The following is an 11,467-nucleotide window of genomic DNA, read 5'->3' on the forward strand; positions in this document are numbered from 1 at the left end:
CGCTCGTGCATTCAGTCAAAATACTGAGGACGCGCGTGCTCACATTACGTTGGAAAAGGTAAAGAAAATGACGCAATAGTTTTCATCAGCAGCAAAGTCCTCCGGCTTTGTATGGCTAGACGGTATCATGGCGCGGAGGACTGGTGTTTATTTCTTGTGTAATGCTACTCAGGGGATACCATACACCAGAGTAACGGCTCTATATTGCGTCACTCTAAAATCAGCCATGCCAACGAGTCCAAGATGACAAGCTACCAGTTTCGTGCCCAAGGCCTGTACTAATAAACATTCCTAGGAGAGTCTTAAGAACTGTAATCAGCTGGAACTAAGTCTTGGAAATAGATTCATAAGCGCTGCCTAGGATATGCGTGGCATTTCCTAGGTAGGAATTTTTCTCAAGTCCAAGACTTAGGAAATATGTTAACTTTATTACTGGAATATATCTAACACCGACGTAAAATAATTAATCACTGTTTTGAAAAGAAAGACGCAACGTTCACTACAATAATTCTCCTACGCTTTTTCTCATGTAAATTATATCAATCAGAATTACTCATAAAGCGTGTGCTGACACTGACTTTGATTATTCTTGCTCGGAGTTACTGCTTTGCATTGAGAATTCGGAGACGATGACTGTCACCTCTAACTCGAAACCTCCAGGTATTGGTAATATAACGTTATGGCTCTGTTGCTGGTATGACAGCAGAAAACAAGAAATTGAATGGAATAACGTACATTTGCAAGCTGAGGATCACAACACTAACCAACCAATCGTTGTTGCTGGTTCGTCAGTGTTTGCCAAGCGTCTCCAAGAAATCCTGCCGCCCCCAGACGGTCTTTTGCACCTTAGGAAGAAACTCTTGCGGTGAAGGTGTTAAATTTGAGCCCATAATCCCGCATTTACTTAAGGATAAAATTCATCACACTTAGAAAATCAGACACAGTGGAAAGTTAAATTTTCCTGAAGTATATGAAGGGGGGTGATGTGTCGTGGGAAGAGAAATTCTAAATGATTAAGGACGTACGTGCATTGTGGTACGTCTTGTGGTCACCCATCACCGGAAGCCGCATCGAGCATTACACTGACACATTCATGAGAAGAACAAAAGGAAAATAGGTCATTCAGTAGAGACCATCGTCGTGAAATGTGGTTAATTTTATAATAAATTATGATGAGTAAAAACAGAAAGTTTATCTTACAAAGCATCCAAATGTTTTGGTAAGGCAGAGAATTAGAAAGACAGCAGCATTCTAAGCAATATCCAATGTTGTTATAGTGTAGGCAAAGGTCAGTGTTATGGTGGTAGTGTAAACAAAGGCCAGTGTTATGGTGGTAGTGTAAACAAAGGCCAGTGTTGTGGTGGTAGTGTAAACAAAGGCCAGTGTTGTGGTGGTAGTGTAAACAAAGGCCAGTGTTGTGGTGGTAGTGTAAACAAAGGCCAGTGTTGTGATGGTAATGTAAACAAAGGCCAGTGTTGTGGTGGTAGTGTAAACAAAGGCCAATGTTGTGGTGGTAGTGTAAACAAAGGCCAATGTTGTGGTGGTAATGTAAACAAAGGCCAATGTTGTGATGATCGTGTAAACAAAAGGGTCAGTGCTGTGTTAGTGTAAACAAAGGTCAGTGTTGCGGTAGTGTAAATTAAACCCAGTGTTGCGGTAGTGTAAATAAAGCCCAGTGTTGCGGTAGTGTAAATAAAGCCCAGTGTTGCGGTAGTGTAAATAAAGACCAGTGTTGTGGTAGTGTAAATAAAGACCAGTGTTGTGGTAGTGTAAATAAAGACCAGTGTTGCGGTAGTGTAAATAAAGACCAGTGTTGTGGTAGTGTAAATAAAGCCCAGTGTTGTGGTAGTGTAAATAAAGACCAGTGTTGCGGTAGTGTAAATAAAGCCCAGTGTTGCGGTAGTGTAAACAAAGGCCAGTGTTGCGGTAGTGTAAATAAAGACCAGTGTTGTGGTAGTGTAAACAAAGGCCAGTGTTGTGGTAGTGTAAACAAAGGCCAGTGTTATGGTAGTGTAAACAAAGGCCAGTGTTGTGGTAGTGTAAACAAAGGCGTGTTGTGGTAGTGTAAAAAAAGGCCAGTATTGTGGTAGTGTAAATAAAGGCCAGTATTGTGGTGGTGTAAACAAAATGGCTAGTGTTCTGGTACTGTAAACAAAAAGGCCAGCGTTGTACGATTGAAAGCAAAAAGGTACCGGTAAGTGTTTTAATGGCAGTGTAAAAGGCCAGTGTTTTTTGTGGTAGTGTGAGCAAAAACGGCCAGTACTGCAGGTGTAAACAAAAATGACTATTGTTGTGGTAAGGGCAATGAAGGCCAGTCTTGTTGTGGTAGTGTAAAGAAAGGTCTCTGTTATCTACCTATCTATATGCCTAGGCTGCTTCCCCCAAGGAAAGGGAGGTAGCCGAGACAGGACGACACACTCCCAATTTGCTCATCCATTCAAACACATTCATTCACATCTTTGCCCCAAAAGGGAGAAGGGACAGATCCTCACCGCATCACACCGCACAAGGGTCAACTGCGCAGTGCAATCAGTGATATCCGCAGCAGGGCCCGACAGCAGAGCTAGTTTACCCCTGCCACATCATAATAGACCCATCCCCTTACCCGCACCTGACCTGACTAGCTGATCAGACCAAATGCGGGAGATTATCCCCTCAGGGCTGCGTCATCATTTATTCATTCACAATTTCTCTCCATTTATTTCTGTCACACACAGCCACTCTTCCTTGCTCAACAGACATCCCTCTCGCATCCAGCATTCTCTTCACACTGCCCATCCATCCTATTTGTGGTCTCCCTCTCAGCCTTACACCTCTCACATCAGATCTAGTTATCTTTTTCACCAGTCGCTCATTTTCCATTCTCTCCATATGTGCAAACCATCGCAACACCCTCTGCTCAACTCTAGCACCCATCTCCCGAACAACTCCAGTTCTCCTTCGCACATCATCATTTCGCACTCTATCCATACGCGTCACTCCACACATACTCCTCAGACACCTCATCTCCATTACATTCAAACTTTTCCTCTCTGCTACACCCATATTCCATGTTTCTGCCCCATATAATGCAGTCGGTACCACAACACCCTCATACAGCCTTCTTTACATCCATTCTAAGCGAACGACATCTAAACACTGTTTTCATTCCTCCCAGCACCTTACTTACTTCATTCATTCTAAACTTCAATTCTGCATCTATTCTTCCATCCACAGCAACATGTGAACCTAAATATTTAAAACATTCTACCTCCTCAAGCAACTCACCATTCAAAACTATATTCATCCCCCTACCATCTACCAACCTCGTACACTTCATCACTTTACTCTTATTCTCATTTACTTTCAATTTCCTCCTTTCACACACCCTTCCAAACTCCTCTACCAACTGTCTCAGTCTCTCCTCTGAATCAGCCACCAGTGCAGTATCATTTGCAAACAGCAGCTGCTTCAGATTCCACTGTCCACCATCAACATTCACCAGACTCAGACCTCCACCTGACACTCTTGCATTCACCTCCCTTACAACACCATCCATATAAATATTAAACAACCAAGGAGACATCACGCATCTCTGTCGCAGCCCCACTCTCACGGGAAACTAATCACTCACAGCATTTCCCACTCTTACACACGCTCTACTATTTACATAAAAACTTTTCACCACTTTTAGTAACCTACCATCAAGTCCATACAATCTTAAAACAGTCCGCAGAGCCTCCCTATCAGTTCTATCATACGCTTCTGTAAATCCATAAATGCCCAAAACACATCCTTGCCTTTCGCTAAATACTTTTCACACACTTGTCTCACAGCGAACACCTGATCCACGCATCCCCTCCCTCTCCTAAAGCCACACTGCTCATCACCAATCACTCCCTCTGTACCCTCTCTAACTCTCATAATTAACACTCTACCATACACCTTACCTACAACACTCAACAAACTTATACCCCTAAAGGTAGTAGATTCATACTTATCACCCTTGCCTTTATACAACGGGACCACACAAGCACTTGCCCAGTCAATTGGCACCATACCTTTCACAAAGCACACATTCAACAGTCTTACTAACCAGTCAACAATAGTCACTCCACCACCCTTCAGGCATTCCACAGCACACCCATCCATACCTGCAGCTTTCCCTGTTTTCATCTTCTTTACTGCCTTCTCCACTTCCTCCTTTGTGATCAAAGAATCATTCAACTCTCCCAGCACATTTATTCCTTGCACCCTTCCATCTGCCACAATCTCAGCCACAATCTCAGCCACCCTTTCCTCCTCTACATTTAACAATCTTTCAAAATACTCTGCCCATCTCTTCCTTACTGCATCCATCTCAGTTAACATCCTTCCATCCTCTGCTTTTACTTGCTCTTCCTTCCCAGACTCTCCCTTTCGCACCCTTTTCACTTCCTTCCAGAACATTTTCTTATTCTCTTGAAAATTCTCAGTCAGTCGCCTACCCCACCTTTCATCTGTTGCCACTTTAGCATCACGCACAGCCCCTCTCGCCCTATTCCTCTTTTCCTTATACCTCTCATATGACACCTCATCCATCCTCTGCAGCCACACTTCATATGCACGTCTCTTCTCAGCCACGCCATACTTACTTCCTCACACCACCATTCACTTCCTTTTCTTACACCACCACCCACACTTCTCACACCACACACCTCTTCTGCATGCCCCACCACAGCACTCTTAAACAACTGCCATTCCTCCTCCACACTGTCATTTTCCTGATCTTTCACTGTGTTCCACTCATCTTTCAATTTCTCCTGATGCTCTATCATTTTCTCTCTTTTATCCAACTCACTCACTTTCAAAACCTCCCTGCCACACCTAACCCTCCTAGCTCTCACCCATCTCTTACCTACTCTTAACTTTCCCTCCACCAGGTAGTGGTCAGACATACCTCCACCTTCTCCTCTCAGAACTATCACATCCAACAATCTTCCTATTACATTCCTAGACACAACCACATAGTCCATCAATGCTTTATCCACAACCATTCCACCCTCATGTCTCATCCATGTACACCTATAAATATCTTTCTTCTCGAACAGCGTATTTCCAATCACCATCTCTCGCTCAACACACATCACTATCATTCGTTCCCCATTTTCATTTCTTCCAGGCACACCATGCATACCAATTACACCTTCAACTGCTACATTTCCCACTCTAGCATTCAGATCTCCCATCATTACCACATTCACATTCGCTCCAAAACTCTGCAGACACTCATCAACATCATTCCAGAAGGACTCCATCTCTTCTTCATCCCTTTCACTACCAGGCCCATATGCACTCACAAACACCTACAACTCACGTTCAAATTTCGCTTTCACCCACATCAGTCTCGATGACACCTCCTTCCATTCAGTCACACACTGCTGTACTTCCGGACTCACTAACAAGGCCACACCTTCTCTTGCCCTTCCTCTATCAACACCTGGCAATCTTCCATTCACACTTCTAAACATAGACTCACCCTTCCTTTTCATTTTCGTTTCACTCAAAGCTAACACATCCAACTTTCTTCTCACAAACATTCTCCCAATCTCCTCCCTTTTAGCCTCAATCGTACTACATCCACGCACATTCATAGACCCAATCTTCAGGGTACGGGGATAACTCAATCCCCCATTTCTTTCTCTGGCCTGTCTCTTTTTAGGAACTAAAAAACAGAGGAGGGGGTCCCTAGTCCCCTCACCCCACCCCTTTTAGTCGCCTTTTACGACACGCAGGGAATACGGTGGCAGTATTCTTCCTAACACAACCTGGTCGCAGAGTAGTAGTACTACTCCATAGTGCGGCCAGATTGTGTCCCCCCTGCCACAGGGGTGTAGCCAGTGTCGTGGTGGTAGTATAAAAAATCCCGTATCGTGGTCATATTATAAGGCCAGTGTCGTGGTAGTATAAAAAAAAAATATGAGTGTTGTTGTGGTAGTATGAAAAAGGCGAGTGTTGTGGTAGTATAAACAAAGTGACAGTGTTGTTATAGTAGTAAAAAAAAAGTCAGTGTTGTTGTGGTAGTATGAAAAAGGCGAGTGTTGTGGTAGTATAAACAAAGTGACAGTGTTGTTATAGTAGTATAAAAAAGTCAGTGTTGTTGTAGTCTTGTAAACCATATCCAGTGTTTTTGTGATGGTAGTGTAAGCAAGAGAGAGAGAGAGAGAGAGAGAGCAGTGTTACCGTGGTAATGTAAACAAAAACCAGTGTTTATGTGACAAATTATAAGGCAGACACATGGAGTATTGTACCACTGTGTTCGCTGTCTAACACTGCTGACAGCAGCCACCTTCTCTGTATCATCCTACATTCTCTTACATGCTTCCAAGCTAACGGTGAATGCAGCACATATGTGTGTAAGGATATCACTTGTTCTCGTGTTCCTGAACATAAATTTTCAGGGTTACATGTACTCTGGGAACTGCTATCTTGCTAATTTCTCACGAAACATATCTACACTGTTTACATGTGTAAACGATGGGACAACCTTATAGGAGTGATTGCTTACCTGCGGACGAGGGGTCTTCTCGATCAGACGGACCGGGCTTGAGCATCATCATCATCATCTCCATTATGTCTGCTGTTTACAGTTCTTTGACTAACTCATAAGTAAAAATTTCTTTCCACTTCTTTCCCAGAGAAGTCCTTTCTAGTACCAGTTTTCTCCACTACCTTAAGCCTTCTCTCCTTTCACTGGTGGACCTAATGACGAAGCCTACATCTTTTCAGTCCTTGAATGAAAAAGATGTCGCCTTAGTTATTTGGATAATTGATGTTATTATTCCTTCATTTAAAAAGTCCCTTCATAAAATGGTCAGTCACTGAAACGCAGCCAGAACAATATAATGAAGACGTTCATAATGAAAGTGTTAAGGGAATTATTTTCATGACATGTGGCTCAGAGGTGATACAGGTCGCAGTACGAAGTTAACACTATTCACACGACCAGAGTTTCCCCCAAGCTTTATAGTAGCGTGTGGAGCTACCAAAACTAAAGCCAACGTAGAGTTCAATATTTTTCGAAGATGAAAATAAAAGTACTGTTATTTTCACTGTTTCACTAAAATTACAAAACACTTGTTCATGTAGAATTTTTAAAAAATGATTTCCTTTCGTGGAGGTAAGGATAAATACACTGTAAAATTGCCATACTTATGACCAAGCTGTGCAAGTTGTTTTTACTGAATTATATGACCACCGTAATAGATATCTTTCTCGCTTGTGGGTCGATCCAGAAATTCCCAATATTACCTTCATTTTAGCAGAGGCGAGTATCACCATTCTGTGCAAATACTGATATGTTTCTTACCCCCGTTGAGTGAAAATATATACAACCTAAGAATCATGTTTTCCCAAATTAAATGAAATCTTGTTGCATTAGCTCGATATGTTAAAAATTTATAAAAGAAGTAACCCAAGTTGAAAGCGTTAAAGAACAGTACAGCAGCAACACCCCAGATAAATCACTGCTTCACTGTACAGTACTTCCAAGGGAATCATTTCCCTATCCTGCTCGGGTGAGGGGTTGGGGGTCGTGGAGATGGCGGTGTTTGAGTTATATGAACTACCACCACTACGGTCACGTCACATGTGTACAGTATGCTACATAATTTTTCACCCAACCAAGGTAAATGTACGTCCTCCAGCCTCCCACAAACGATTTTGTCCTCTATACAACCACCCATCAATGATTTTCTAACGCTTACAACCTTCATACCTTTTTCAGCATGATGACGCTTTTACTTCATCTTTTCTACCTTCATATGATTTTATTCAGTGTAAGGAATCATTCATAAGCATCTCTCCACCTACCTGCCTCCTCCCCCTTCACCTGTCTTCCTGCCTACACACCTACCTCGCTGTCGCCTTACCTATCACCTAGCATTCCCACCCACCTTCTTGTTTCCCTACCTACCTTTCTTCTTGCCTACTCACCTCCCTGCCTCCCCACGTACCTCCCTGCCTTCCCATATACCTCCCCACCTACTTCTCTGCCTCTCCATTACCTTCACACCTGCCCTACCTTCATTCTTACCCATATTCTCCACCTGCCTTCACCATCACTACACGCCATCACTTTCCTTTATTCTCTAATATCCCCCTGCAACATTCTTTCCGGCTTGTCTCCATTTACCTACCAGTACCACTTTCCCAACTTACCTCTCTGTGTTCACCTTCTCTCCCACGTTCTTCACCTTCCATCACCCTCGCTCCTACAATTTATTCCGTCTGAGTTTCGCCATTTCCCTACCGTTCCACCTTCCTGCCTGCCTATCCCGCCTTCCCTGGGAGTGTTGGTTAGGCGCGTTGAAGGTAAAAAGTTAGGCAATTACTCGAGCGTGGTGGGACAGTCGGGGTGACACAATGTTCTTTATTAGAAAACTTCCGCCCTAATAATTCACACATCAGTTACGGTAACGACACCAGTTTTGTGGTGGTGGTAGCAGTGTGATGATTGTGATGGTGACTGTGATGGGGATTTGTGCTATTTTGGTGAGATATTTGTGGCTGATGTGCTTGTGTTGGCTGGGTTTGGTGGTTGTGGTAGAAGATTCTTTGCTGTGGTAGGTGTGTTGGTTGTGGTGGTGGTTGAAGTGGTTAGTTTTTATGACTGATATTTACGTTATTAATACTGTTGCTGAGGTAGTTGTTATTGTCGTTACCATCTGGTATATTTTTGCTTTTTCCTTTACTGCTGTTGTAATGGCACTAGTGTTGCGTTTTTGTTAATATTATTTTTAATAAAGGGACTGTTGTTTTTGTAGTAGTAGTAGTAGTTATTCCCAAGGCAGTCTGGCCGAACAGCCCCGAGTCCCTTAGGAAGGCCATGGCCGAGACCGGGCTTTCTCACAGAGCTCTCAAAGAGTGCATGTTGTGTTGTTGGCGTAGGTGATTGTGTGCAATGCAGTCTTCCATAATGTGCTTAATAGTATGGGGTGCTGTGTTGCATCCTGGACAGGCATTAGCGACGGAGTCATCCAGCCTCTTCTGGTAGCTTAAGAGAGCTGGATGGTGCCCACATCTCAGCCTGGCCAGGTGGACCCTGTACTCACGAGGAAGATAGGATTCAGAAGGGTGGATGTCAGGAGGCCGTGCATGCAGCTGTGTGTTGTCTTTAAGTGACTGAATGGAGCGGCGAGTGATCTGAGTGTGGATATGCTTCTGGAAGCTGGTCTGAGGTGGGCGAGGGGGGAGAGAATGACAGTATTTGTGTATGGTATCGTGTGCTGGGTGTTGTTTTGATGTTCCTTGGTGTGGATGGATGTGCTGCCATGTAATATAGTGGATGTTGTGGGTTTGAGGAGGCTGCAGCAAGAAACTGGGTGCCTCTCATGTCTAGGTGATCCTTGACTTTGACGACTTTGGTTTCTTGATGTAGGTGATCTGTGGGCGTAGTTGTTGTGCAGCCTGTGATTATTTTTAGGGCCTTGTTCTCTATGGTCTGTTGAGTGTTGTAGTGTGTTTTGGTGAGGTTAGAAGCTCAGGCAGGGCTTGCATAATTCATCACTGAACGTATGTATTGTTTGTATACTGTGGTGGTGGTTTCTTTGTTGTGTCCGAATGTTGTATGGGCAAGTGACCTCAAAGCATTGAGTCTTGGTGTTATTTTATTTTTAATGTTTGTGATGTGTTGTTTAAATGACATTGATGTATTGTATGTTACACCAAGGATTTTGGGTGTGTGTGTGTGTGGTAGGGGAGTGATGTTTATGGTGAGGCGTGGGATGTGACTGTGTTCTGCTGTCCAGTTTGTGAGAAGAGTCACTGTAGATTTGGCTGGGGCTATTTTGAGCCTGTTTGTGGTGAACCATTCGTGTAGTGTGTTGAGGTAAGGTTGAACGATGTGTGCAGCTGTGTTTGCGTTTTGGTGCGTACATGTAAGTGTTATATCATTTGCATAGGAAGCTATGTGTATCTGTGGGGTGTGGGGTGTGGGTACGTCGTGCATGTAGAGGTTTAAGAGTGTAGGGGACAAAACAGATCCTTGGGGGACGCCGTTTGTGAAGATACTGATGTTAGAAGACTGACCGGCAAATGTTACATGTGCACATCTGCCTGCTAAGTAGTTTGCCAGCCATCTTTTTGTGCTGTTGTGCATGTTTGTGTTGAGTATTTTGTTTGTGAGGTTGTGGCGGGGAATGGCATCAAAAGCTTTGCTAATGTCTAGTGTAATTAGGAGTGTTCTGTGTGGTGGCCTAGCTGAATTTATGCCATCGAAAACTCACTGTGTAAGGTCTGTAAGAAGGGTGTTTGTGGAGTGTAGTGGCCTAAAGCCATGTTGCGACTGGGATAGGGGAATGTGAGGTGTGACTAGTTGTAGTACCAGTCGTTCAGTGACTTTAGAGGGGGTGCAGAGAAGTGTGATGGGGTGATGTGGGGAGGATAACGTGGGGTCTTTGTTGGGTTTAGGGACGGTGATGATATTACCATGCTTCCAGATGTTGGGTATTATGTTGTGTGAGTAGCTGTAGTTTGATATGTTGGTGAGCGCTTGTATGCCTTGTGGTCCTAGGTGTTTAAGGTGAATGTTGCTTAGGTTGTCTGGTCCACAGGCAGATGAGTGCTTGAGGTTGTTAATGATGTGCTTCGTCTGGTTGTAAGTGAAAGATGCGTAGTCTGGGTCTGTGGGGAACTGTCTCTTACATCGGATGATACGTCGGTCTTCGGGATGGGGGTTTAGATGACTGACTTGTGAAAAGTGATTGATTAGAGTGTTTGCTTGTTGTTTGTTTGAGGGTATGGTGTCTGTTGTTGTGATGGCAGCGTGTAATTGTGTGGTGTTGCTGTTGGAAAGTGTGATGCTGTTTAGTGTTTTGTAGAGTTTGCTGATGTTTGTTTTGTGGTCAAGTCTATCTGTCTATCTATCTATTGCCAGACGCCTCAATCCCGTTTGGGGTGGCCACAAACAAATCGCCTCCAAGTCGCCCTGTCCCCCGCCATTTCACTGCCCTGCTCCCAACTCACACCCCCCTCTCTCATATACCTCTCCACCCCATCCCTCCATCTCATCCTCGGCCTCCCCCTCCCTCTTCCCCCCTCCACCTCACTCACATACACTCTCTTCGTCAGTCTTTCACCCTCCATCCTCTCCACATGGCCAAGTGTTTGGAGGTAATTTTTCCAGTTTAGTGTTTGCTGTTCTGATATTTTCTTGTTTATCTGAGTGTTGAGTTCTTGTATTTGTTGTACGGTGTCTTGTGTATGGGGTGTTGGGGAGCGTCGCAGTGTGTCCCGTTGTCTGATGAGGCCTTGAATTTCTGGTGTGTAGTTGGGGTTGTGTCTCTTTCTGTTGCCTCTAGGGATGTGTCTTTTGTCTGCGTTTTGTATGATTGTATTGAAAGTGTGCACAGCAGTGTTGATGTTTGTGATGGGTGTACTGTTTAGTGTTTCGAAATGTTCTGTTTCAGTTACAAAGGCCTCCCAGTTGGCTCTCTTATAATTAGTGTAT

The sequence above is a fragment of the Coenobita brevimanus genome, chromosome 80 (genome assembly GCF_032717465.1).
Source record: "Coenobita brevimanus isolate Jiangsu-jjx chromosome 80, ASM3271746v2, whole genome shotgun sequence".
Lineage (NCBI taxonomy): Eukaryota > Metazoa > Arthropoda > Malacostraca > Decapoda > Coenobitidae > Coenobita > Coenobita brevimanus.